A 27,177-nucleotide genomic window follows, 5' to 3' on the forward strand; every position below is an offset into this window, starting at 1 on the left:
AGATTACAGGTGTGAACCACTGCAACTGGCCTGCATATGGAGTACATATTACCGACCCAGTGTTAGGTACCAGAAATACAAATACGAGTATGGTGAGTTCTGCTGCAAGGAACTCACAGTCTCGGGCAGGAGACTGACCGCTATGCCTTGTTACATCTTTCATAGTCACTGTTTCCTCATCGGTTTATTGAAAGCTAATATGTGGCCTTGTCTCATTAGAGCTACAAGCAAGGCATCCTGCAGAGCTGGCTGGCCGCAAGACTCTAAGTGCTTTCTCTTTCAGAGGAAAGGAGTGTGTGTGATTCCTTCCGCAAAAACATCCACGACCCTGCTACCCTGGCAGAAGTTCAAATTCTGGATCTGCCTTCAACTTAACCTCTCTGAATTAGTTTCCTCATCTTTAAAACCGGAATGAGGTCAACTGTTGTGGCGACCGCCTGTAATCCCAGCTGTAACCCTGGGCTCAAACAGGATCACTTGAGCGCAGAAATTCCAGCCTACAATGCACTGTGATCACAACAGTTAAGAGCCACTGCACTCCAGCCTTGGCAACACAGCAAGACCCCATCTTAACAAACAAACAAATCTGGAATGATATTTATTAACTGACAGTTATTTTGAGAACCAAATGAGATAACAGCAAACACATATTTAAAACAATTTTTAAAATAAAAAAATTAAATAAATTTAAATATTTTTAAACTTAAGGAACTCATATAAAATAATAGCTAACACACATTAACCTCTATGTGCCAGTACTGTCATAAATGCTTTGCATATATTAAGTTATCAAACCATCAACCAACTTATTTAAAGGTTAAATTATTATTTTAATTTTACAGATGAAGAAACAGGCAAGTAGACTTTAAGGAACTTATCAAAGATCACACAACAGGTAAGTGGTAGAGTCATAATTAAAATCAAGGAGGTCTGATTCCAGATTCTACATGTTAACAACTATCCTATACTTCTCTGCCTGATTTTATATATATTATATAATGTAAATACACATTTTAAACTATTTAGGAGAGCCTGGTACATAGTAGGTGCTAAATAGAAGTTTCCTCCTCTCATCCATGTTTACAACACACTTGCCAATCTGGCAAAGGAAGTCACTAACAGGTGCTATCCATAACAATTCAATCTGCAAGAAATTTTTATAGACAAAAAAAGCTATGATAACTTGTATGGAGAACAGCCATCAAATCTTCCCTGACTACGAGCTCAATACATATTGGTACTGATGACGACTGCTAAGACATGCATGCAGTCTGAGAATGAAGGGAAACGCTGCTGTAATCAAACAGGACAACCATCTTACTTTAATCCACCTGGCCAGGACTCCTAAGCACTTGAGAGAAGAATGACAGGAATGCAAAGGACATAGCAACCACTCCACTTGAGATACAACCAAAAGAACCGAGGGACTTTGCTCACAGAGTACATAAGGAATAAAGTTTGAGTGCATCTTTGTCAAAGACATGACCAACATGATAGAAAGGGAGACTGGACTAAATTTTTTTTTTTTTTTTTTTGGAGGCAGAGTCTCACTCTGTTGCCCAGGCTGAAGTGTAGTGGTACAACCTCAGCTCACTGCCTCCTGGGCTCCAGGCAATCCTCCCACCTCAGCCTCCTGAGTAGCTGGGACCACAAGCATGTGTCACCAAGCCTGGCTATTTTGTATTTTCAGTTGAGATGGGGTTTGCCATGTTGCCCAGGCTGATCTCGAACTCCTGGACTCAAGCAATCCAACCGCCTAAACCTCCCAAAGTGTTCGGATTACAGGCGTGAGCCACCACCGCCTGGCCCTAGACTGAATAATCTATGTTATCCCTTCCAGTGCTGGAGTCCTATGGAAACAGTGTTCTTGCCATTGAATTATTTATTCCCTAAATGTTTATTAAGTGTCTGTGCTATGCATGATTCTGTATTAGATACCAAGAATACACTGTTCAGAGCCAAACAGGCCCAGCCTTCATGGAGTTCAGAGTCATTAAACAAAACAATTAAGATACTCAAGACACCAAACAAGAAAACACAAATGATACACAATCGTAACTCATGGTAAGTGCAAAGGAAGAAAAGTGCCAGGTCCTGAAGGAATAGGGGCAGTGACCCCCCTCTAATCTAGATGGAGCGGAAAGGGAAGCAATGCTGAGAAGTGACCTTTAAGTTGAGATCTGAAAAATAGAGTCAGCCAGGCAAAGAAAGACGGGAAGTTCTAAGCACAGGGAACACCGTGGGCAAAGATCTTGAGGGAGAGAAAAGCAAAGAGAGAACAATGTCTGAAATGTCGAGAATAAGAGAGAGTGTGGTGGGAGATGAGGGTGAAGAGGCAGAGAAGACAAAGACCAGATCAGGCAAGGGCATATGAAGGACTTGGCATTTAAGCCTAAGTGGGCATCATCTGACTTCTATGTAATGGACTGGAGGGGATAACGGCAAAAGCAAACAGATGAGTAAGCAGAATATTGTGGAAATTTAGGAGAATGACAATGGTGGTTAAGATTAGGGCAGAATCCGTGTGCAGATGGGTGAATTAAAAAAAAAAAAGAATAGGGTGGCAGTGGTATAGTTGATGGACTCATGCTATACTTCAAAAATAATTTTTGGCTGGGTATGTGGCTCACACCTGTAATCTCAGCACTTTGGAAGGCTGAGGGGGGAGAATCACTTGAGGTCTGGAGTTAACACCAGCCTGGGAAACACTGCAAGACCTCATCTGTACAAAAAACTTTAAAAAATTAGCTGGGCATGGTGGTGCGTACCTGTAGTCCCAGACACTAGGGAGGCTGAGGTGGGAGGATCTCTTCAGCCCAGGAGTTCAAGGCTGCAGTGAACTTTGATTATGCCACTGCACTCCAGCCTGGGCAACAGAGCGAGACCTTGTCTCAAAAAAAAAAAAAAAAAAAAAAAAAAAAAAAAAAAACTCAGTGGTACTTAGCAATGGATTAAATGTAGGGTAAGGGAAAGTGAGGCGTCACAGAAGATTCCCACATCTGTGGCATGAACAGTTACTGAAATGGGAATGAGTGATTTTGACAGGAGTGAAGAGATCAAAGGTTCAAATTTAGAGATCTGAGATTACCCAAAGGGAATGTCTAATGGGCATTAGGTTCTGAAACTTAAAGGACACATTTGGGGCTGAGCATACAAATCGGTTATGCTAAAAGAACAGTAATATTCAGCTATGACTCTGCAGACGGCCTTCCAAGAGAGTGAAAAGAGGGGAGGGCCCCAGAGCACCATTCGTCTAAAAACTGCATTAATAAAGGCGTTAACACCACATACATTGATGTGGTATTCACTGACAAAATAATAAAATATAAATAATTTTTAAAAATCAGCTCCAGTATTTATTTGCTGTGTGATTTTGGGGAATTACTTAAGCTATCCAGGTCTCGGTTTCCTTCACCACAAAATGGGGATATTACTAACTCAAAAGAGTTAGTAATATTACATCTCAGTAAACATTTCAACAAATAGATGTAATTATTAATAACTGAGCACTTCTCCTTTGTCTCATATTAACTGTTTCTATAATCACATAGCAAAATATTAACCTTATTTTTCAACAATTCTTTTTTTTTTTGAGACAGAGTTTCACTCTTGTTGCCCAGGCTGCAGTGCAATGGCGCCATCTCGGCTCACCGCAACCTCCACCTCCAGGGTTCAAGCAATTCTCCCGCCTCAGCGTCCCGAGTAGCTGGGATTACAGGCATGCGCCATCACGCCCAGCTAATTTTTGTATTATTAGTAGAGACGGAGTTTCTCCATGTTGGTCAGGCTGGTCTCGAACTCCCAACCTCAGGTGATCCTCCCACCTCTGCCCCCCCAAGTGCTGAGATTACAGGTGAGCCACCACGTCCAGCCATTTTTTTTTTTTTTTTTTTGAGACAGAGTATTGCTCTGTCGCCCAGGCTGGACTGCAGTGGTGCAACCTCTGCTCATTGCATCCTTCACCTCCTGGGTTCAAGCGATTCTCCTGCTTCAGCCTTGGAGTAGCTGGGACTACAGGTACGCACCACCACGTCCAGCTAATTTTTCTATTTTCAGTATAGACGGGGTTTCACCATGTTGGCCAGGCTGGTCTTGAACTCCTGACCTCAGGCGATCTGTCCACCTCGGCCTCCCAAAGTGCTGGGATTACAGGTGTGAGCCACCGCGCCTGGCCACAATCATTCTTAAAATTATATAATTATAACATCTAACGATAAAATATATTTTTTAAATTCCTAAATGATTCATCGGAATTTTTATATTAAATTAAAAATATCTGATCTTGCAAAGTGAAGAATATAAGGAGATGCAGATATTTGACATGCTGCCTAATCAAAATTTTTTAATCATGCTGGCATTTAAAAGCTATTGAATAGTTAGACGAAATGGGCATCTAAATAAATTTACTTGCCCTTGCTATATACACAGACTGGTACTGTTTCTTTTCAGGAAAATAACATTAAGGCAGAATTACTCAAATATAAATAATTTCTTTTTTAAGTAAAAGATTTTAAAACTCCTCAAACAGCAAGACAACTGAACCAACAGTTCAATTGGAACTTAAAAAAAAAAAAAAAAAAAAAAAACAGGAAAAGGCTGAAGTCAGTTGAAAACACAGACTAAAGTCATTCTTTCCTCTTCCCGTTAAGCCCCCCACCGTTAATTTTCACTTTCTAGTAGAGAAGTTTGGGAATTTCCAACAAGCTGGCCAGCAGCCAATTCCATAAAATAGCAAGGAGAAAACTCCCCTTTCCAGGGGTCCCTCCCCCCAGGCAGCTCCAGGCGCCGGGTCTGACAAGCTTTCTGAGAAGGAATAGACTCACTGCAGACTTGCTGGCTCCAAGGCCATTGTTCGCATGGCTGCTCTGCTCCTTATCCAGGGCCTGGATTAGCATAAGAATATCATCTTTTCCCTTAACAAGCAACTCATCCATTCCTTCCCGATGTCTACACTCCTCCCCATCAATCCTTAGACGAATACACACATGTACAACCGGAGCAACACCACTCGCAGTTATTTACATCAGTGTAGAAAACAATATCCCGCAAATCTAAACATAAACCCTGAAGAAAATAACTTGCTTAAAGAGTTGTCTGAGTGTATCTGAGGTAATACACAGAAATCTTACCGAAATGCCTGCCTTGGCGTCCACACTGTCAGATCTTGCTATGGGTAAGACATTCATAACAGGGTCTTTTAGAAAGTTTTACAATAATGCCCATGGGCCAGGAGCAAAGAGAGCCAACCATGCAACTAAGTGATGACCTAAAACAGGGATGGGGAAATTCCACTGTATAAAACTTCCACTGTCATGTCTCCACCACTTTGAAGTTACCAATTTCATTGCCACCCCTGAAAATACTTTCCAACTCTACCTTTCCCCCGTGCTCAATTGTTAATTAACAATCAAAACAAGCCCACATTTAACCTTTGTATTTCTGCTCAATCGTCCCTGCCCCACTCAAAACCTTCACTTCCCTTCTATGCCAAGATAGTTTCCCCAACACAAGTATAAACTCTTCCAGGACCACAGAATCAAGACAATCTAGTATAGCACTATATATAGTTGATGCTGTGTGTTTTATACCCTTCACCAGGACCTCAATATTAGATGCAGAAGAAATGCTTCCAGGTTTCTGAAACATTTTTCAAATAGATAATCTGTTTTCAAAACATCATTCAACTTTGTACCACAAATTCCCTAACCTAGTTTCTCCAAAGCTTTTTTGTTTAACTGTATTCAACAACAACAAAAATCTCACAATTACAACTAGATTGTACTATACAGCAATCTTTGGCCTATCTGTACTTCAAAGAGATTTGTAATGTCTGTCAGCTGTCTATTTAAGAGGCCTAGGTGTTAGTCTTCTGTTTCTCCTCTAGAACACGCACAAATGACCGAAAACAGGCGAAGTGAATCAGTTATTGCAGAACTGTCTGGAAGGGGAGAGGGTTTGGTCACCCCATAGGCATACAATGGGTACAAGTTGAGTACTCCTTATCAGAAATGCTTGGGACCAGAAGTGTTTTGGATTTTGGATTTTTTTTTTAATTTGTAATATTTGCACTATCTATACTTACTGGTTCAGCAATTCAAATCCAAAACGGTGAAATCCAAAACACCTAATGAGCATTTCCTTTGAGCTAATGAGCATTTCCTTTGAGCGTCATGTCGACACTCAAAAACTTCATGTTTTACAGCATTTCAGATTTCAGATTTTTGGATTAGGGATGCTCAACCTTTACTGGTAAATTGAATAGAGAAAAAAACAGTTTAATGTGGTGGTAAAGAGTTCAGAGTCTAGCATAAAACAGATGATCTAGGTCTTTTGTGCAGATTAAATCAGAGAAACTCAGGTATGTGATGGTATTTAATGGTACCTGCTTAGCATCCCATCGTCACTGTCATTTTTATAACTTACAAATTAGTTTTACGTGCATTATCCCATCTCTGCGATCCTTACAGTAAGTAAAATCATTCCTACTTACAGAGAAAAGATAGGTTCAGGGAGATAAATAACTTGTTGAATTCCATGTAGCTAGTATATACGACAAACTAACACCCAGGTTTTCTAATCCAAAGTGCAGCGTTTTGTCGGGTATACCATGAGCACATATGTTAAACGGGCAACTGGAAATTATTTTTTATTGAACCCTGTAAGATCTTTTTTCATCTTCATAACTCTGAAAAAAAAAAAAAAATGAAGCGCAAAGTTAAGAAAACTTGCCCGAGTTGGCCAGGCATGGTGACTCACAAGGTCAGGCATTCGAGACCAGCCTGGCCAACATAGTGAAACCCTGTCTCTACTAAAAATACAAAAAATTAGCCAGGCGTGGTGGCAGGTGCCTGTAAACCCAGCTACTCGGGAGGCTGAGGCAGGAGAATCACTTGAACCCAGGAGGTAGAAATTGCGGTGAGCCGAGATCACGCCACTGCACTCCAGCTCAAGTGACAGTGTGAGACTCCGTTTCAAAAAAAAAGAAAAAAAGAAAAAGAAAGAAACTTGCCCAAGTTAACACAACCAGTAAGTGGCAGGTTTGCTGCTGACAAAGCCCAAATTCCACTTGTTACTGCATGTTAAGGCACTGGCAGGAAAGTAATGAGATTAAAAAACAGAAAATACTGTGTCCCTTTCTACACTATCGCTTTTCAGCCAAAAAAAAGCTCCCTCTTCTGTCCGTAGACTCTGCTTTCTGATGCTGGAGCTGGGATGCTGCTGACAATATGTCCTTCACCAGCTCGCTCCCAGAGAGGCTCTGCCAACTGGGGAACTAGAGAAAGCTGGAAGAGGGGAGAAGGGACTTTCTTTTTCCCGATTTGGTTCGCTGTTCCTGTCAGTTGCCTGAATGCCACCGGCATTCAATTGGCAGCAGCAATCTACACTCTCTGCTTCCTTCCACACTCCCAGAACCAACCCCATGGAATCCTTTTAGGCCCAGTGGTGCGTACTACTCAGGGTCTCAGTCCCAGCTCCTCAAAAACGCAGCTTTGCACTCCCTTCAGGCATCAGCAGTGGCTGGGTTACCACCCCCTCCTAAGAGGATCTAAAAATATGTAGGTGACTTTTTGGTTGGAATAATGTCTGGGATATGACAGGACATATGGTTTGACCAGGCACCAGGATAGAAAATGCAATGTGCAAGGACAATCCTTCAAAATAAAGAATCAAATGCTAACAGTACTCTCCTTGTTGAGAAACACTGGTTGTTTTTTTGTGGGGGCAGGGGAAGGTAATTTCTTTTTGTCAACTCAATTTGTAGCGAAACACTGATTCTTGCCTAGTTTCATGTGCGATCGTGTGAAGAGACCACCAAACAGGCTTTGTGTGAGCAATAAAACCTTTTAATCACCTGGGTGCAGGTGGGCTGAGTCAGAAAAGAGACTCAGCGAAGGGAGATAAGGGTGGGGCCGTTTTATAGGATTTGGGTAGATAAAGGAAAATTACAGTCAAAGGGGAGTTGTTCTCTGGCGGGCAGAGTGGGGGTCGCAAGGTGCTCTGTGGGGGAGCTTTTTGAGCCAGGATGAGCCAGGAAGAGGACTTTCACAAGGTAATGTCATCACTTAAGGCAAGGACCGACCATTTTCACTACTTTTGTAGTGGAATATCATCAGTTAAGGCAAGGACCGGCCATTTACACTTCTTTTGTGGTGGAATGTCATCAGTTAAGGCGGGGCAAAGCATATTCATTCTTTTGTGATTCTTCAGTTACGTCAGGCCATCTGGGCGTATACATGCAAGTCACAGGGGATGCGATGGCTTGACTTGGGCTCAGAGGCCTGACATTCCTGCCTTCTTATTTTAATAGGAAAAATAAAAGTGTTGAAGTGTTGGGGCTGCGAAAATTTTTGGGGGGTGGTATGGAGAGAGAGAATAGGCGATGTTTCTCAGGGCTGCTTCAAGCGGGATTAGGGGTGGCGTGGGAACCTAGAGTGGGAGAGATTAAGCTGAAGGGAGATCTTGTGGTAAGGGGTGATATTGTGGGATTGTTAGAAGAAACATTTGTCATACAGAATGACTGGTGATGGCCTGGATATGGTTTTGGATGAATTGAGAAACTAAATGGAAGATACAAGGTCCCAATAAAAGAAGGAGAAAAATGGGTATTAAAGGACTAAGAATTGGGAGGACCCAGGACATCCAATTAGAGAGTGCCCAAGGGGATTCAGCATAATTACTTGCTTGGTTGGCAAGTTTTTGGGCTCTAACCTTGAGTTTTTTTATGTTGTCATACACTAGGCCAGATTGATTTAGGTAAAAACAACACTCTTCATTTAAGATATACAGTCCTCCTTTTTCAGCAGTGAGTAAGTCAAGGCCTTGGCGGTTTTGGAGGACAACTGCAGCTGAAGAGTCAACTTGGGCCTGGAGGACTGATAAAGTTTGTGATATGTCTGTGATGCTAGCAGAGAAGTCATTAAGCTATGGAAGGTCGTGACAGAGGTTGAAATGCCTGCTATTCCAGTACCGAGAGCAATAGTGGAGGCAGAAAGTCCTAAACCGACCATCAAGGGAATTAGTGGAATAACTTTTTTTGTCGTGTCGGTGTCATGAGGGGAACAGGGAGCTCTTCGGTCCCATTTGCAAACTGAATTTTGGGGATAAGGAAAACTAGTGTGCATGTGCCTGTCTAATTAGCAGGTAGACACACGCAGGCAGAGGATCCACAGAGGAAGAAGAGACCTTGTGTGAGGCAGAACTGGAGATGTAAAGTAAAAAGGTGAGAAGGAGTGCTGAAAGGGGTATCATACTTCATTATTATCTAATGGTTCCTTTGTAGTTCCAGCTGGTCAAGTGGCAACAATATTAAATCTCTAAGAAGAAAAATTATCTTGATCAAACTAATGTATGAATACAATTTTACTTTTTTTCCCTTCCCACCTGACTGCTTTAAAAAGGAATTGTTTTTGCTGTGTTAACCATGGTGCTTGTACAATGCAAAAGCAATTCTTAAAAATCAATCATTTATTTCCACTTATGTAACTATTTTAAAAATTTTTTTAATTCAGGGTACAAAGATTTCCCCTAAGATCTCAGGAGTAGAGGCTCCTACACTAAGCATATTCTATCTTCCATGCCACAAAAAGTTCAGGGGCAAGCTGGTCTAATAGTCTCAGGACTTTGACTGACCCTGCAGTGACAAAGTCACTCTCTCAGACTCAATATGAATAAGACAGTCCCGGAAACTGCTGGCAGCTATGTTGGGCACAGAAGGAGAACCAGAAGGCAGAGCCAGGAGACTGAAAGAAGCCAGATCCCGGGAGACATCGATGAGCCGCTCAAGCAACCTTGTTTGAAGCCTCAATTACTTTGGAACTCTTCAGTTAAGAGCCAATAAATTCCATTTTTTAGGTCAGAGAGAGTCAATTTTTCTGTTACAACCAAAAATATTCTAGCTAATATAGCTAATATGAGGATTAAAGGGAAAGGCACACTTGAGTATTCTGGGTTAGATTAGCATAAAATTAGCAATTCTGAATAAAGGCAAATAAATGTCTTACCAGAAAAGATACTTGATAACATCTGAAAAGAAAACACAGGCTGCTATAAGGGCTATTTTTAAGACAGCTCAGGCCCGCACAGTGGCTCTCGTCTGTAATCCCAGCACTTTGGGAGGCTGAGGCAGGCAGATCACTTGAGGCAGAGAGTTCAAGACCAGCCTGGCCAACATAGTGAAACCCCATCTCTACTAAAAATACAGCAATTAGCCAGGCATGGTGGTGGGTGCCTGTAATTCCAGCTACTTGAGGCTGAGGCAAGAGAATTGCTTGAACCTGGGAGGTGGAGGTTGCAGTGAGCTGAGACTGTGCCACTGCATTCCAGCCTGGGCGACAAAGCAAGACGGTTTCAAAGGGAAAAAAAAAAAAAAAGGCAGCTCAAATAGTATAAAAATTGACTTAACAATGTTAGCAGCAACTATACAATTTGTCACTACTTATCTTTCCTTGCCTCTTCCCTCCCAAATTTGCTAGATCCTAAGTCTTTCCCACCTCCGTTAACAGCCTCTTTATTTGGTTTAAAATCTTAAAAGTCCCAGATCTAAAATCTTTTTTATTTTTAGAATATCGTTACACAGATGTAACTAGGCCTAAAATCTCAAGTCATTCTTGACAACTCCCTCTTTCCTTCTTGCATTCCATTTCCTATCTGTCATCAAATCCACTGGTTGTACCTGCAGAATCTATCCAGAACCCACACACTTCCTACTACCTCCACTGCTCGCTCTGGACCAAGCCACTAACCCCTTTGCCTGGACTGCTGAAGGTGCCTCCTAACTGGCCTCCTGCTTCCACCTGTGCCCACTATGGATTTGCAACAAAGCAGCCAGAGTGATCCTAAGAGAAAGCATGTTAAACCACATCACACCCCATTCAGATCCCTCCAACGGTGCTCCAACTCACTCAGACAAAAAGCTAAAGTCTCCAGTGGTCCACCCTCCTTCCGTTCCAGCCTAATAGGTGTTCCTTGCACCTGCCACTCACAGTCCTGCTGCAGGACCCTGGCAAGTGCAGGTCCCTCTGCCTTTAATGGTCTTCCCCAGGACTGCTGCCTTGCCCCTTCCAAGCACTTACTCAAAATCCCTTTCTTATTTACAGGCTTCCTGCCCACCCTATTTAAAACTGTAATCCCATCCCCATGCCTAGCACTCTTCTCCTTTCTGGCTGTTTCTTTCTCTTTAGCATTTGTCATGCTATATAATTTGATATATTTTTCTCTGTATTTTATTGCCTGCCACCTGCTCCAGAATATATGCTCCATGAGGCCAGGAGGGTTAGTCTGTTTCACTCACTTTATATTTTTAGCACCTGGAACAGTGCTTGGCACATAGTCGATACTAAATAAATATTTGTTGCGGGAATGACTGAATAGACCAGAAGGAATTAAAACGTTATGCCAATTCCTTTTACTTTTATATACAAACCAGATTTTCCCAAAAGAGCAGTACAGTGGATAAACTATCCCATTTCCTTATCTCAACACAACTGAAATGATATAAAAACCACACCACTTCCTTTTGCTCACTTCCATGCCTGACTTGTGTCAAGATCCGGTGAGGAAAAAGTTTCCACTGTTTTCATGGATATCCTCAAGTTTGAGATATAAATTAAAAGGGCTTAAGAAAGGCTTGTATAAGTAAACACCACATCCCCAAATCTAAAATGTCTAAAATGTTGCTTAAGGCAAACAATGACTTGGGTTATGCTTTTACAGTACCACATGTTATACCAAGTTAAATAATTATGGAAATAATTACAGACAAAAAGAAAAGGCAGTCTTTCTTTGGTACAAACAATGTGGTCTGACAAAGGGAACTTCAAAGCATGATCTAAATTCAACTGCAATCTTTCAGTAAACAACACACTGAAGGTTCAAAGGTAGTATGTGTACGTAAAATTTAAGTCTCTAACTGCCTTGAATAAGGGCAGAGGGTGTTAAAATAGATTTTTAACAATTCTTCCCTGACAAGCATGACCAAAAAAAGGACAGCATAGAAAACTAAAATCTTACAAACCCATAGGTTTAAGAAAGAACTCCCTCAAGATGACAGATTCCTGCTGTATGCACGTGAAGCTCAAGAACTTGGGAACCTAGAAGAGTTTCCCGCCTTGGGAATGAAATATCTGTACTTTATTTTCTTTATTCTGCGTTACAACATCTTTTCAGGTTGAAATGTACTGGTTTAGGGTGTTGTAAGAAGTTCTAGGCTGGGCATGGTGGCTCACGCCTGTAACCCCAGCACTTTGGGAGGCCGAGGCGGGCGGATCACAAGGTCAGGAGATCGAGACCATTCTGGCTAACATGGTGAAACCCTGTCTCTACTAAAAATACAAAAAATTAGCCGGGCGTGGTGGCTGGCGCCTGTAGTCCCAGCTACTCGGGAGGCTGAGGCAGGAGAATAGCATGAACCTGGAAGGTGGAGCTTGCAGTGAGCCGAGATCATGCCACTGCACCCCAGCCTGGGCGGCAGAGTGAGACTCCGCCTCAAAAAAAAAAAAACAAAAAAAGAAGTTCTATGGTATGAAATGGATTTGACATTTACTTGTCCCTGCTTTCCTTTTAGCATCTTTTTTTTTTTTTTTTTTTTGGTTTTGGTTTTGGTTTTTGTTTTTGATATGGAGTCTCACTCTGTTGCCAGGCGGTAGTGCAATGGCACAATCTCGGGTCACTGCAACCTCCGCCTCCCAGGTTCAAGCAATTCTCGTGCCTCAGCCTCCCGAGTAGCTGGGACTACAGGCACATGCCACGACACTTGGCCAATTTTTGTATTTTTGGTAGAGACAGGGTTTCACTATGTTGGCCAGGATGGTCTCAAACTCTTGATCTCGGGTGATCCACCAGCTTTGGCCTCCCAAACTGTTGGAATTACAGGTGTGAGCCATGGTGCCCAGCCCCGTTTAGCATCTTTCTTTAAGCCCAGGTACCTCTCTGATTTTTTCCTGGGATTTCTAGTTTAAACACACATCAACTTGCCTTTTATTTCAAAGAAAGGATTGTTAAGTAACATATAGCACTGCCTTACATATTGTTAAACTTTCTATAGATATATGTATAATGCTTTAATTTTGTTCACATAACACTGTGAAGTATTTCCATGATAGATACTTGTAGTTCTTCTTAACTCATTTTCATTGTTATCTAGTGTTTTATCCTATGAATATCTTATGGTCATATTTGCCCATTCTCTTGTTGATGAACATTTTCTTCTTAGAGATGGGGTCTTGCCATGCTGGTCCAGGCTGGAGTGCAGGTGCTATTCACAGGTGCAATCAGATTGCAGTGCTTCAGCCTCCCGAGTAGTCCCAACTACAGGTGCATGCCACAGTGCACAACCATGTTGATGGACATTTTAGATCATTTCCAATAATTTAGTATAAGCAATGCGGCAATAAATAAACTTGAAGAGATGCTTTTGTTGTTGTTTGGGCTGATAAACCTGTAGGTTGGATTTGCAGAAGTGGGATTCTAGGTCTAAGGGAGGTTTTGGTTTTTTTGAACAATACAGGTTAGAACTGCATGGGTCAATTTATATGCAAGTTCTTTTTGTTTTTTGAGATGAGTCTCACTCTGTCGCCCAGGCTGGAGTGCAGTGGTGCAATCTTGGCTCACTGCAACCTCCGCCTCCCGGGTTCAAGAGATTCTCCTGCCTCAGCCTCCCGAGTAGCTGAGACTACAGGCGCATGCCAGCAAGCCTGGTTAATTTTTATATTTTTAGTAGAGACGGCGTTGGCCAGGCTGGTCTCAAACTCCTGACCTCAGGTGATCCACCTGCCTCAGCCTCCCAAAGTGCTGGGATTACAGGCATGAACCACCACTTCCAGTCTCTTCTTTTCAGTAAGTATAGCAATCTCTTCATATTGCAGGCAAACATGGGCTGAAAATACAGTATTTAGCTGGGCGCTAGTGGCTCACACCTGTAATCCCAGCACTTTGAGAGGCCAAGGCAGGAGGATCACTTGAGCCCAGGAGTTTGAGACCAGCCTGGGCAACATAGTGAGACCCCATCTCTATAATTCAAAAAATAATAATAAAAGAAAATAGATGATTCACTTTGTCTTTGGTGCCTTTGTCTTACATTTAAGTCTTTAATCCATTTTGAGTTTATTTTTGTATATGGTGAAAGACAGGGGTACAGTTTCACTCTGCATATGTATATCCAGTTTTCCCAGCACCATTTATTGAAGACCGTCTTTTCCCCAAAGCATGTTCTTGGCGCCTTTGCCAGCTGGCTATAAATATGTGGATTTATTTCTAGGTTCTCTATTCTGTTCAATTGGTCTATTGTCTGGTTTTATGCTAGTACCATGCTGTTTTGGTTACTAGAGCTTTGCAGTATATCTTGAAGTCTGGTGGTGTGATGTCTCTAGCTTTGTCCTTTTGGCTCAGAACTGCTTTGGCATTTGCAGTCCTTTGTGGTCCTATATTAATTTTAGGATTTTTTTTCTATTTCTGTGAAGACTGTCACTGGCATTCTGATAGGGATTGCATTGAATCTATAGCTTGCTTTTGGTAGTATGGTCATTTTCACAGTATTAATTCTTCAAATCTTTGAATATGGATGTCTTTCCATATTTTGTGCCCGCTTCAATTTCCTTCATCAGTGTTTTACAGTTTTCCTTGTAGAGATCTTTCACCTCCTTGGTCAAATGTATTTCATTTTTTGGTAGCTTTTGTAAATGGATTACTCTCATTTCTTTTTCTGCTAGTTCATTATTGGTGTATAGAAACACTACTAATTTTTGTATATTGATTTTGTACTCTGCAACCTTACTAAATTCATTTATCAGTTCTAAAAGTTTTATGGTGAAGTTTTTAGGGTTTTCCACATATATGATCATGGCAATTCGACTTCCTCCTTTCCAATTTAGATGCCCTTTATTTCCTTCTCTTGCCTAATTGCTCTAGCTAGGACTTCCAGTCTTCATCTTTCATTATATCATTTTGTAATTCCAAATGTAAATCCTGATATAAGCACAATTTTAAAATACTGAAAAACAAAATAATAAGTTTAACAAATAGAAAGATGAATCATATTAGGTACAGAAAGCCTCAATATTAGGTATGTCAATTGTTCCTAAATTAATTATAAATTTAATGAAAGTCTTTATCACATTAAGGAAGTTCCCTTCTTAGTTTGCTGAGAGGTTTCATCATGGAGTTAAATTTCATCAAGTACTTTTGCTTCATCTAGTGATATGAGCACAGAGTTTTTCTCCTTCAATGTGCAAATGAATTAATAAATTAATACTAATTCATATTAAGAACTTTATTGAATAAACCATCTGTGGTGGTTTTTAAATATGTCCACAAATTCTTTCATATTCTTCTTTTTAAGAGGTGGAAACTAATTCCTTTGAGTATGGGTTAAACTGAGTGACTTCCTTCTAACAAACAGCATAAAGGAAAAACTACAGGCTTCTGCCTGTAATAACAGCACTTTGGGAGGAATAGGCAGGAGGACTGCTTGAGAACAGGAGTTTGAGACCAGCCTGGTCAACATAGCAAGACCCCATCTCAATTTAATATTAAAAAAAAAAGAAAGGAAAAAGTAATGACTAGGTCTAAAAGGCACTGCAGCTTTCTCCTTGTTTTTTTTGGATCACCAGATCTGGAGAAAGCCAGCTGTCACAGTGTGAGGACACTCGAGCCTATGGGAAGGCCCATGGGGTGAAGAACTGAGGCCTCCTGCCAACCGCCATGTGAGTATGCCACCTTGGAAGTGTATTCTCCCTGAGTCAGGCTTTCAGATGACTGTATCCCCTGCTGACTTCCTGACTGCAACCTTGTGAGACATAAAAATTAGAACCACATCCAACTAGGCAACTCCTGAATTCTTATAAATTAGGGTTTCATGTCATTAAGTTTTGGGATAAACTGTTATGCAGCAATGATAATTAACACACTTATCTTGGATTCCTGAGATAATTTCAATTTGTCATTATTGTATAATAAATAATGCATTCAGTCTTTGACCCTAGTTCTTGGGAGAGAACCTCTAATTCATGGAATTTCCTTGGTAGTAGGAGTGCCTTTGTTACTCAGGAGCCTCATGGATCATTCCTGAGATTATGCTAACAATTGACTCAGAACGGGGGAGATTATGCTAACAAGATGACTCAGAATGGGGTCTGCTCACCAGAAAGGCCACCATGTGTAGAAGGATGGGGTTTGAGCTAGCTAAGCCTCTAAGGAAGAAAGGAGAGAACACTGAAGGTTTGAGTTCAATCACATGGCCGATTATTCCATTACACCTACATATAAAATCTCCACACACCATAGCTCAGGTAGGCTTCCTGATTGGTGAGCATACTGATGTGTCAAGAGGGTGACATACCCTGATCCCAGGAGAAGAGAGCACAGAAGCTCCATGTTAGGAACCCTCCCAGTCCCCTGTATCTCATTTGGCTGGTCCTGATCTGTATTCTTCATAATTAAAGTGTAACTTAAGTATACCGCTTTCCCAAGTTCAGTCAGTCACTTTATAAACTATCAAACTTGAGGGGATTCATGCGAACCCCCAGATTTGCAGCCAGTTAATCGGAAGAATAGGTGGTCTGGAGACCACCAAACTTTTAACTTGTACTTGCAGCAAAGGCAGTCTCGTTGGGAACTGTGCCCTTAAACCTGTGGAGTCTCATGCTATCTCTGTCAGAACTGTATTACAGTCAGCATTGTAGACATGAGATATATACATATAAAATATTTAAACATAATACTGGACTTGTTTTGCTCCTATCTTGTTAGATTTTACATAAGCAAGACTGGTCTATAATTTATTTCATATTAGCCATGCTTGGTTTTGGTACCAAGGTTATACTAGTCACAATAAACTGAGGAACCTTCCTTAATTTGCTATTCTCTGGAATGGCGTGTGTAAATCTGGACATACCTACGACATGGATAGTTTAAAAGAATTCACCCTTAAGATAATCTGGGCCAGGTAAGGAGACTGGGCCTCGGGGCGAGACTCTGGAGCTGGTCCCGACCCCCAGACTACTCTCCCCCATGGCTGACTGCGCTGGGCTGCAGAGGGCCGGGGCTCCCACCGTTCTCGAAATGCCACAGGTACTAAACAGACAAGTACTTTGAAACAAGAAGATGCTTCTAAAAGGGGAAGTTCATTACACCTGCTCACTACAACGATGTAGTGAATGAACGTTCTATTGTCAAACTCTGTGGTTATCCTTTATGTCACAAGCAGCTGGGAATTAAATATAAAATTTCAAAACCAAGAAAGTCTATGATATTACTGAAAGAAAGTCTTTTTGCAGCAATTTTTGTTATGAAGCATCTGAGTTTTTTGAAGCACAAATTCCCAAAACTCCAGTAAGGTGAGAGGCATCCAGATTTTCAACTGCTAAAGTAAGGGCAAAGTGGCCATTCTGGAAAAGAAATACAGTTATGCAGTAAAGCCATTAAAACATCAGATATCGACAATCCTAGCCACTTTGAAAAGCAATATGAATCTTCTAGCAATAGTTCTTCCAGTACTCATAATGACAGCAGCAGCGATAATGAGCAAGACTTTGTTTCCTCCATTCTACCAGGAAACAGACCAAATTCAACAAGTATTAGACCACAGCTGCACCAAAAAGCATAATGAGAAAGAAAGCTGGTCTCAAAACTAATGCCAAACACAAAGAACAGACAGTAGTGGATGTCACTGAGCAGTTAGGCAATTGCAAATTAGATACTCAGGAGAAAGCTGCCACATGTGAACTTCCTTTACAGAAAGTAAATACTCAAGAGTTCTTCAAATAGTACTTGCCTGAAAGATTAAAGCTTCAGAAAATTCTGAAAGTAAATACAGTAGGTCAGAAATAACTCTAATAGGCATAAGAAAAGCGTGGAGCATTTTAACAGAAAATTTGCCAAATCAAACCAAGTTTCTAGGTCAGTATCTAGTTCAGTGCAGGTGTGTCCTGAAGTGGCAAATAGAAACTTACTTAAAGTTTTGAAGGAGACTTTGATTGGGTGGAAGACAGAAGAAACTCTGAGGTTTTTGTATGGCCAGAATTATGCTTCTGTGTGTCTGAAACCCAAAGCCTCTCTGGTTAAAAAACTTAGTGACGCCGGGTGCAGTGGCTCACGCCTGTAATCCCAGCACTTTGGGAGGCTGAAGCAGGTGGATCACCTGAGGTCAGGAGTTTGAGACCTGACATGAAACCCTGTCTCTACTAAAAATACAATAATTAGCTGGGCGTGGAGGCAGGTGGGCGTGGAGGCAGGTGCCTGTAATCCCAGCTACTTGGGAGGCTGAGGAGAACTGCTTGAACCCAAGCGGCGGAGGTTGCAGGGAGTGGAGGTTGCACCACTGCACCCCAGCCTGGGCAACAGAGCGAGACTCTGTCTCAAAAAAAAAAAAAAAGAAAAAGAAAAAGAAAAGAAAAAAAAAAGAACTTAATGACATAATCTCAGACCCAGACAGTCATTCCCCTGCCTGGAGGGAGTCTCAATAGCTTGGAAGAGTCTTTACCTTTTAGGTGCTCAGATACAGCCATTAAACCACTGACAAGAAATTGGAAAAAGAAACAGAAAAATTAAATCTGAGGATCAGGGAATTTTATAGAGGATGATATGTTTTGGATGAAGAAACCACCAAATCACAAGACTCAGAAGGGATACGTCTTAAAGACAATGAGCTTTTCCAGGTCCTTAACATTTGGAAAACTCTTCATAGCAAATCTTGGAGCAGAAAGTGTTGCAGGAAGTCAGGGACCCCAAACAGAGGGACCGGCTGAAGCCATGGCAGAAGAACGTGGATTGTGAAGATTTCATGGACATTTATTAGTTCCCCAAATTAATACTTTTATAATTTCTTATGCCTGTCTTTACTGCAATCTCTAAACACAATTGTGAACATTTCATGGACACTTATCACTTCCCCAATCAACACCCTTGTGATTTCCTATGCCTGTCTTTACTTTAATCTCTTAATCTTGTCAGCTGAGGAGGATGTATGTCGCCTCAGGACCCTGTGATAATTGCGTTAACTGCACAAATTGTAGAGCATGTGTGTTTGAACAATATGAAATCTGGGCACCTTGAAAAAAGAACAGGGTAACAGCAATGTTCAGGGAACAAGAGAGATAACCTTAAACTCTGACTGCCAGTGAGCTGGGTGGAACAGAGCCATATTTCTCTTCTTTCAAAAGCAAATGGGAGAAATATCGCTGAATTCTTTTTCTCAGCAAGGAACATCCCTGGGAAAGAGAATGTGCCCCTGAGGGTGGGCCTCTGAAATGGCCCCCTTGGGTGTGGCCGTCTTCTATGGTCGAGACTGTAGGGATGAAATAAGCCCCACTCTCCCATAGCGCTCTCAGGCTTATTAGGACAAGGAAATTCCCGCCTAATAAATTTTGGTCAGACCTGTTGCTCTCAAACCCTGTCTCCTGATAAGATGTTATCAATGACAATGGTGCCCAAAACGTCATTAGCAATTTTAATTTCGCCCCGTCCTGTGGTCCTGTGATCTCGCCCTGCCTCCATTTGCCTTGTGATATGTTATTACCTTGTGAAGCACGTGATCTCTGTGACCCACACCCTATTCGTACACTCCCTCCCCTTTTGAAAATCACTAATAAAAACTTGCTGGTTTCACGGCTTGTGGGGCATCACGGAAACTACCCACATGTGATGTCTCCCCTGGACGCCCAGCTTTAAAATTTCTCTTTAGTACTCTGTCCCTTTATTTCTCAAACAGGCCAACGCTTAGGGAAAATAGAAAAGAACCTATGTGACTAACGGGGCAGGTTCCCAGATAACGAAGGATAATGAAGAGATAATTGTTAAATTTTCAAGTAGTTTCTTTAGTCATTCTGCCTTTTGGTTTACAGTGCCATCTCCACAGTTGGCATTACTATTTTACAGATAAGTTGAAATTTGCCCTTGGTAAATTTTCATAAATGTGCAGTATTTTTTCTAATGTAAAAACAGCCTAAAATGGTGGGACAAAGTTTTCACTAATTCTTCATGTACTAAATGAAGTCTCTGAAGAGGCCTGTTTTTTTTTTTTTTTTTCTTAAAAAAAAAGAAAAAAGAAAAAAAGATCATCTGGGCCAAAGGTTTATCTCTAAGTGTATGAAAGTGGGTGGCTCTTTTAATTACAAATCCAATTTCTCTAATAGTTACAGAAATATCCAGGTTTTCTATTTACTCTGTGTCAATTTTATTGTTAAAATTTTCTAGAAAATTGACATTTAAATTGTGAAATTTATTGGTATAAAGTGATTCAGGATATTTTATTTTTAAGACTTTCTTGTGTATCTTCCTTTTACATCCTCAGTATTATTTATACATATTTTTTCTTGATCAATCTCTCAAACAGTTTATTTTATTAGCCTTTTCATAAAAAACAACTTTCAGCTCTGTTAATCCTCTTCAATGTATCTTTTTTTAAAAAAAATCATCATTTCAAGCACCAATTCTATCATACTTATTAGCTAGAGGCTTGGATAAGTTTCTCTCTGTGCCTAAGTTTCCTCATGTGTAAAGTGCACATAATAACAATACCCTCCTCATATGGCTTTGTGAAGATTAAATGAGATAAGCTTTGTAAAGAACATGGAATGGTGCTTGGAATAGAGTAAGAACTCTAGAATTGTTAGTTTTTATCTGTATCATCTATTTTACTTCACTTGAATTTACTGCCATGCTCTTTCCCTAACTTAGATTAGCTTATTAGTATTTAAATCTTCTTTTAAAATATGAATATTTAAGGCTTCAGGGTTTCACACACGTTTTAATATGTCCTAAGTTTCTTTTTTTTTTTTTGAAATAAGGTCTTGCGCTCTGTAGTCCAGGCTAGAGTGTAATGGTGTGATCATGGCTCACTGCAGACTCAACTTTGCAGGCTCAAGTAATCCTCCCATCTCAGCTTTCTGAGTAGGGGCTACAGGGGGACACCACTGTGCTGGGCTAATTTTTATTTTTTTTTTGTAGATGCAGGGTCTCACTATTTTGCTCAGGCTGTTATTTTCTCTATTGTTTTGTTCTAGGTGTTCACTAAATTGATTATTTTATATTTAATCTGTGGGATTTACAGAAGTGTGTTTTTAAATTTCCAAATGTGTATAGTTATTCATTTCCTACATGCTTTCTTTGCCAGAAAACATGGTTGATTTTATTTGAAATGTATAAGAACTTGCTGTATAGCCTAGAAATGGTCACTTTTATATAACACTCCACGTGTACTTGAAAGAACTTTTTTTTTTTTTAAGAGTTGTGAGGGGTATTTCAGACTTTTCATTTTTAAAGGCAAGGTCTTGCTCTGTTGCCCAGGCTGGACTGCAGTGATGTGATCACTGCTCACTGCAGCTTCCAACTCCTGGGCTCAAGCCATCCTCCCGCCTCAGCTTGTCCAGTACAGGCATCTGTCACCATGCCTAGCTCAGACTAACTTCTAAAATCAAATGACCTTGCCATTCTCTCTGCTTAAAAACCTAAAAAATATCCTCGTTTCATATGATAAAATTAGTAACACAAGACACTTTGTGATCTGACATCTGCTGAGGCCTCTACTACTCTCCTCCTCTCTCCTCCATACCCTTATGATGCTCCAACTCTACCAAAGTCAGTGCAGCCGCTCTCCCTTCACAGGTACTCCTTCCAGGCTTCCATTCCTCCGCACAGCCTTTGTGTCCTCGTTGTTCTTTGCCAGAGTAACTACGATGTTCTCTTCAAGACTTGATCTGCGAGTTCCCTTGTATATGCAATCCTCGATCCCAACTCATTAGGCTGCTTCAGGAGTCCTGTTCAACTTCCAATACACCCGGCACACATCACAGCTGCTTTGCAGATCTTAAGCAATGTTCACTCAAAAATGGCTTAATGATGACTTGGTTATGTGCCATGTACTGACTATCCAATGGTAAATAAAACAGACATGATTCCTCCTCTTATAAAGCTTAGTCAGCTGATTTTTTTACTTATCTTGCAGCAATGTAATTGCCACTGTCTAGCACATTTCTAAGCAAAGGAATAAAAATGTTCAATAAATAAATTTAAGGAATAAAAAATAGTAATAGCTTCCTAAGGGCAATATATTTGGGGAATTAAACCAACCATAAAACCATAAAATGCACTCTAACAGTTCTTTATAAGTATACTGGCATCTAAAAATGTATCTCTAGATCTTACAGTAACAGCCAGTTACTACTGACAGTGCTAGCTCAAGAACTTCGTTCCCAAAATCACCATCCTTTTGTGATTTCTAGACATCAGAAAACAGAAATTTAGACTCACATCATAAAATGGAGGACCTGAATATACTTAAAACCTCTCTTTCCAAAATATTTCTGGCTTATTTCATATTTTGAATTAGCTTAAAACTTTCAACTATCATGAATAGATCAGCGCTAAGTTTACCGGTTTTTTTACATTATGACATAAGAAACCTAGTAATATAAAGCTGTATTCATAATTAAGTCTTTCTCATATTGGTGCCGAACAATGCACCTACTTTATGTAAAAACAGGCTTATACTTCCTGAACATATAAGGGCTGTCTTTAAAAATTATCACCTCAAAAAGGAGAACTTTGGGCCAGGTGTGGTGGCTCATGCCTGTAATCCATCTCAGCACTTTAGGAGGCTGAGGCAGGAGGATCACCTGAGCCCAGGAGTTCAAGGCTGTGGTGAGTCATGATCATGCCACTGCACTCCAGCCTGGGCAACAGAGCAAGACCCTGTCTCAAAACAACAACAACAACAACAACAAAACTTTGAGCTAAATTAAAGGACTAGTTCTAAAGACTAGGAAATGTTAAAATGGGTATAAGTAGCCAATCTAGTGAATTACACCCTCACTGGGCAGAGCTGGCTAGCTTGCAAGCTGGCTAGAAATGCAGAATCCCAGACTGTGCTGAATCACAATCTTTTAACAAGACCCCCAGGTGACATGCACGTACACTAAATTTGAAAAGCAGCAGATAAGACCACCTTTATTTAGCTGCTTAGTCTACCCTGTTTAATTTAAGCATCCTGGAAATACTCACTTATTGAGCAATGAACTTTTTTTTTTTTGAAATGGAGTCTCGCTCTGTCACCCAGGCTGGAGTGCGGTGGCGCTACCCAGGTTGGAGTGCGGTGGCGCTATCTCAGCTCACTGCAACCTCCGCTTCCCAGGTTCAAGCCATTCTCCTGCCTCAGCCTCCCAAGGAGCTGGAATTACTGGCATGCACCACCATGCCTGACTAATTTTTGTATTTTTAGTAGAGATGGGGTTTCACCATGTTGGCCAGGCTGGTTTCAAACTCCTGACCTCAAGTGATCCACCCGCCTCGGCCTTCCAAAGTGCTGGGATTACAGGCATGAGCCACTGCATCCGGCCTGAGTAGTGAATTTTTTTTAACTTCCACTCCCCTACTCTCCCTACCCCAAAAGAGAGCAAGATGCTTTCTGGATGCTTCGTAGTATTTACTTACTCACCCAAAATATATTTATTGTTCATATACTGTGTTAGCTGCCATAAAGTTAAACTATTACTTTTTAAATGGCACAGGTAAACGCTAATAAAATTCAGATAAGGAAAGGAAAGTTAAACTAATATTTACTGAATGTCTACTATGAGATGTGATACGTAGGAACAACATTCCCTGGTGTCTATTATTTGCCAGGCACTGTTCTAGATACTGCTCAAAATAACTTTCTGCAATCATGAAAGTCTCTATGTTACTCAATAAAGTAGCCACTAACCATATGTGGCTACTCAGTAGTCAAAATACAAGTGGCTAATGACAACCATATCGGACAGTGCAGTTCTAGAAGCTTATACTTACTACCTATTTGATTCACTGACCAATCCTGACAAGCCAGCGTAAATGTGGATCTAAGGCACAGAAGTTATTGGTAGACTATCGAAAATGGTATGACTAGTAACAGAGCACAGAAGCTGCAATTCAAATCCAAAGACATGGGAAAAGAAGATTAATTCTAGGCAATGGGATCAGATAAGCCTTCATCAAAGTGTTGGCATCTAAGCTCACACTTGAATAATGGACAGATTTCAACATACTAGAATGTGAGAGAGGCATTCCAGACTGGGAAATCCAGAGGCAAAAGCACAAAGTCAGAAAAGCATGGTAAAGATAAGGAATAGAATGAGATCAGTAAGACTGAAAAACAGCATTACTATATAGTTTTATATTTGGTTTATCTTACCAATTATGATTTTTCCTAAAGAACAAAGGAATAAAGAATGATTAAGTGTAGGCAGGAATTAATTCATAAGATTCTCAAATGCTAGTGTAAAGTAGCCTGAACTTTACTCAGCAGACAAGGAGAAATCACTGGAGGTTTCAGAGCAAAGAAGTGAGTGCATCATGGTTTAGAAAAATCACTCTTGAAGCATTACATGGGATGAAAGGGACAGGGTGAGGTAGATAAGCCAAAGGTTAATTACAGTAGTTCACACAAGAAGTAACCATCCCAACCAAGAGGCAATGAGAATAGAGAAGTGGAAGAAAACTATTATAGAGGTGGCACTGACAGAATTTAGCAACTTCTAGATCTGATAGAAAGTAGAGATGCAGTTGTCTTAGGTAGTTCCCAGATTTAAATCCTGGGTTGCTGGAAAGATTACAGACCATCAGGAGACAGAGGTGCAAGAAGCTTTTGAAAACATACAAGTAGCTCTAACTAAGGCTGGGAGAATAAACAAATGTGTTCCTACTGTTCCTAAATTCTCAGAAACAACAGAAAAATGTTTAAAAATAGAAGAATATTATGTGTAACCGAGATGGAAGACAAGAATGGGTACCAAAGGCAGGAAGAAAAGGTAGTATGTTAAAAGGAAAAATTATTAAATATATAACAAAAAAGTGGAGTTAATTTATAAAACCAAAATGCTGGCTCTTTGAAAAGACCCATGAAATTATCTAGAAAGTTCAATATCCCTAGGAAGTCTAAGCACAAAAATAAAGAACAAATTAATAATACGAAGTACAAGGAGGCCTACCAAAAATAATTATAAATATTCAAGTATAATAATATTAAATAATAATTATCACTTAGAATTCTATAGGCCAGGCACTGTTCTACATACTTCATATGTTAAATTCCTTAATCTTCACACTAACTTTATGAAAGGGATATTCTCATTAGGCATAATTTTATAAGAATAAATCTGAAAATCAAGAATGTATGGACCGGGCGTGGTGGCTCACGCCTGTAATCCCATCACTTTGGGAGGCCAAGGCAGGTGGATCATTGAGGTCGGGAGTTCGAGACCAGCCTGACCAACATGGTGAAGCCCCATCTCTAATAAAACTACAAAACTTTAGCCAGGCGTGGTGGCAGGCGCCTGTAGTCCCAGCTACTTGGCAGGCTGAGGCAGGAGAATTGCTTGAACCCGGGAGGCGGAGGTTGCAGTGAGCCAAGATGGCACCACTGTACTCCAACTTGGATGACAGATGGAGACTGTATCTCAAAAAAAAAAAAAAAAGTATCATTTTCTATAAAGATATTAATACAAAAATTAACTCAACAGGGAATGGAATACACAAACAGACCAACAACCTAAGAAACAGAGGTCCCCAAGATGGCAGTGGGATGGAGGGGAAGGAGGGTGGTGAGGAGGGCAGTGGGGTGAAGGGTGGGGAAGAGGGACTAAAAGGCTTTGGTGCATAGTGTTTAAAATTTTATATAGGAACTTATTAATAGGCTGCTTACATAATCTTTATACACACATACATACACGTGTGTGTGTGACTATTTTTAAATAGAGATGGGGTCTCGAACTCCTGGCCTCAAGCAATCCTCCCACCTTGGCCTCCCAGAGTGTTGGCATTACAGGCATGAGCCACCGTGCCTGGCCAATATATAATCTTTTAAAAATAAAAAAAAAAAATCATTTTAAAAAGAGGCAATGAGGAAAAAGAAAAACAAAAGGGGCAATGAGACGTTCCCTAACCCCTGCCCTATAAAAGACAGAGCAGGGAAGGGAGAAAGAAAAGGAAGGAAGAAAGAATACATAAGATATAATCAGAGGTTAAACTGGAGTATCTGTGACACTGAGACTGGAAATTACCTTTCACAGTTGAAACCATAAGACAGTAGTGCAAGACAGAAATTATTAGGCTGGAAGATAAAGTTAGGAATTGAACTGTAGTAACAGAATATGAGGAGAAAACCTCATATTACCTGAAAACCTTGTGGCATGCTCTCCCTACTATATCATATGGAGCTGCAAATTCACAAACCACCGTCTGCATTTAAAAGCACCCAAAATGGGCCAGGCGCAGGGGCTCACGTCTGTAATCCCAGCACTTTGGGACGACAAGGTGGGTGGATCACTTGAGGTCAGGAGTTTGAGACCAGCCTGGCCAACACTGTGAAACCCCGTCTCTACTAAAAATACAAAAATTAGCAGAGAGACAGAGCGAGACTCCACCTCTAAATAAATAAATAAATAAAATTAAAGCACCCAAACTGGAGAGGGATCAAAACCAGAAGTAAATCCACTAAGCTTAAATTAAGAAAAAATAATAGTATCTTTAAAACTTAAGAGGAGGCAGTCTGAATGGAAGAGAGTGGGACTAAACAGCCTCTTTTTCTGGAGTTGCGGAATAATCAAAAAGCCTGAAAGCGAGACCTGGATGACATTTCTGAGACCAGGAGTTCTAGGTTTCTCTACAGAAGCAAGTGGGTGTGTGGTTAATTTTTTGTGTGTGTGTGGGCGGCGGGGGACAGAGTCTTGCTTCGTCGCCCAGGCCGAAGTGCAGTGGCGCAATCTTGGCTCACTGCAACCTCCACCTCCCGGGTTCATGCCATTCTCCTGCCTCAGCCTCCCGAGTAGCTGAGATTACAGGCATGTACCACCATGCCCGACTAATTTTTGTATTAAAAGGGGCCAAAAAGGAAATAAGAGACCAGAAGCCTGGAGAAGAGGCACGCTGACAGCCCTAAGGGAGGGAACACAAAGTGCCAATCTTTATCTTATGTGAATGCCCAACACAAGGCACCTCCCACAGAAGAGGCATTCAACTACACCCCAAGAACAGACAGGATGGCTTGTCAGTGCTGTCAGCCAGCTTCTTCCCAAGGCTGGAGTACCAGGTCCGTCAATGGAGCCTGTGGAGTGACAGAGAGGAAAGCTCTACATAGGCCCAACAGCATGGGCTCCTTCTTATGAAGGGTGACCTAACTACTGCCGCTGCCAAATGCCAGCTAACAAGGAGGGT

At 40.9% G+C, this 27,177-nt stretch overlaps 1 protein-coding gene and 1 pseudogene across 8 annotated transcripts in view; one reads left to right on the top strand and one right to left on the bottom strand.

The window, feature by feature from the left end:
- Positions 1-27,177, bottom strand: part of BMPR1A (bone morphogenetic protein receptor type 1A) — a 168,641-nt gene that overhangs the window by 51,545 nt on the left and 89,919 nt on the right. The window lies entirely within an intron of this gene.
- Positions 17,005-21,688, top strand: LOC129045036 (putative RNA polymerase II subunit B1 CTD phosphatase RPAP2; annotated as a pseudogene).

Source organism: Pongo pygmaeus, chromosome 8 (assembly GCF_028885625.2).
Source record: "Pongo pygmaeus isolate AG05252 chromosome 8, NHGRI_mPonPyg2-v2.0_pri, whole genome shotgun sequence".
Lineage (NCBI taxonomy): Eukaryota > Metazoa > Chordata > Mammalia > Primates > Hominidae > Pongo > Pongo pygmaeus.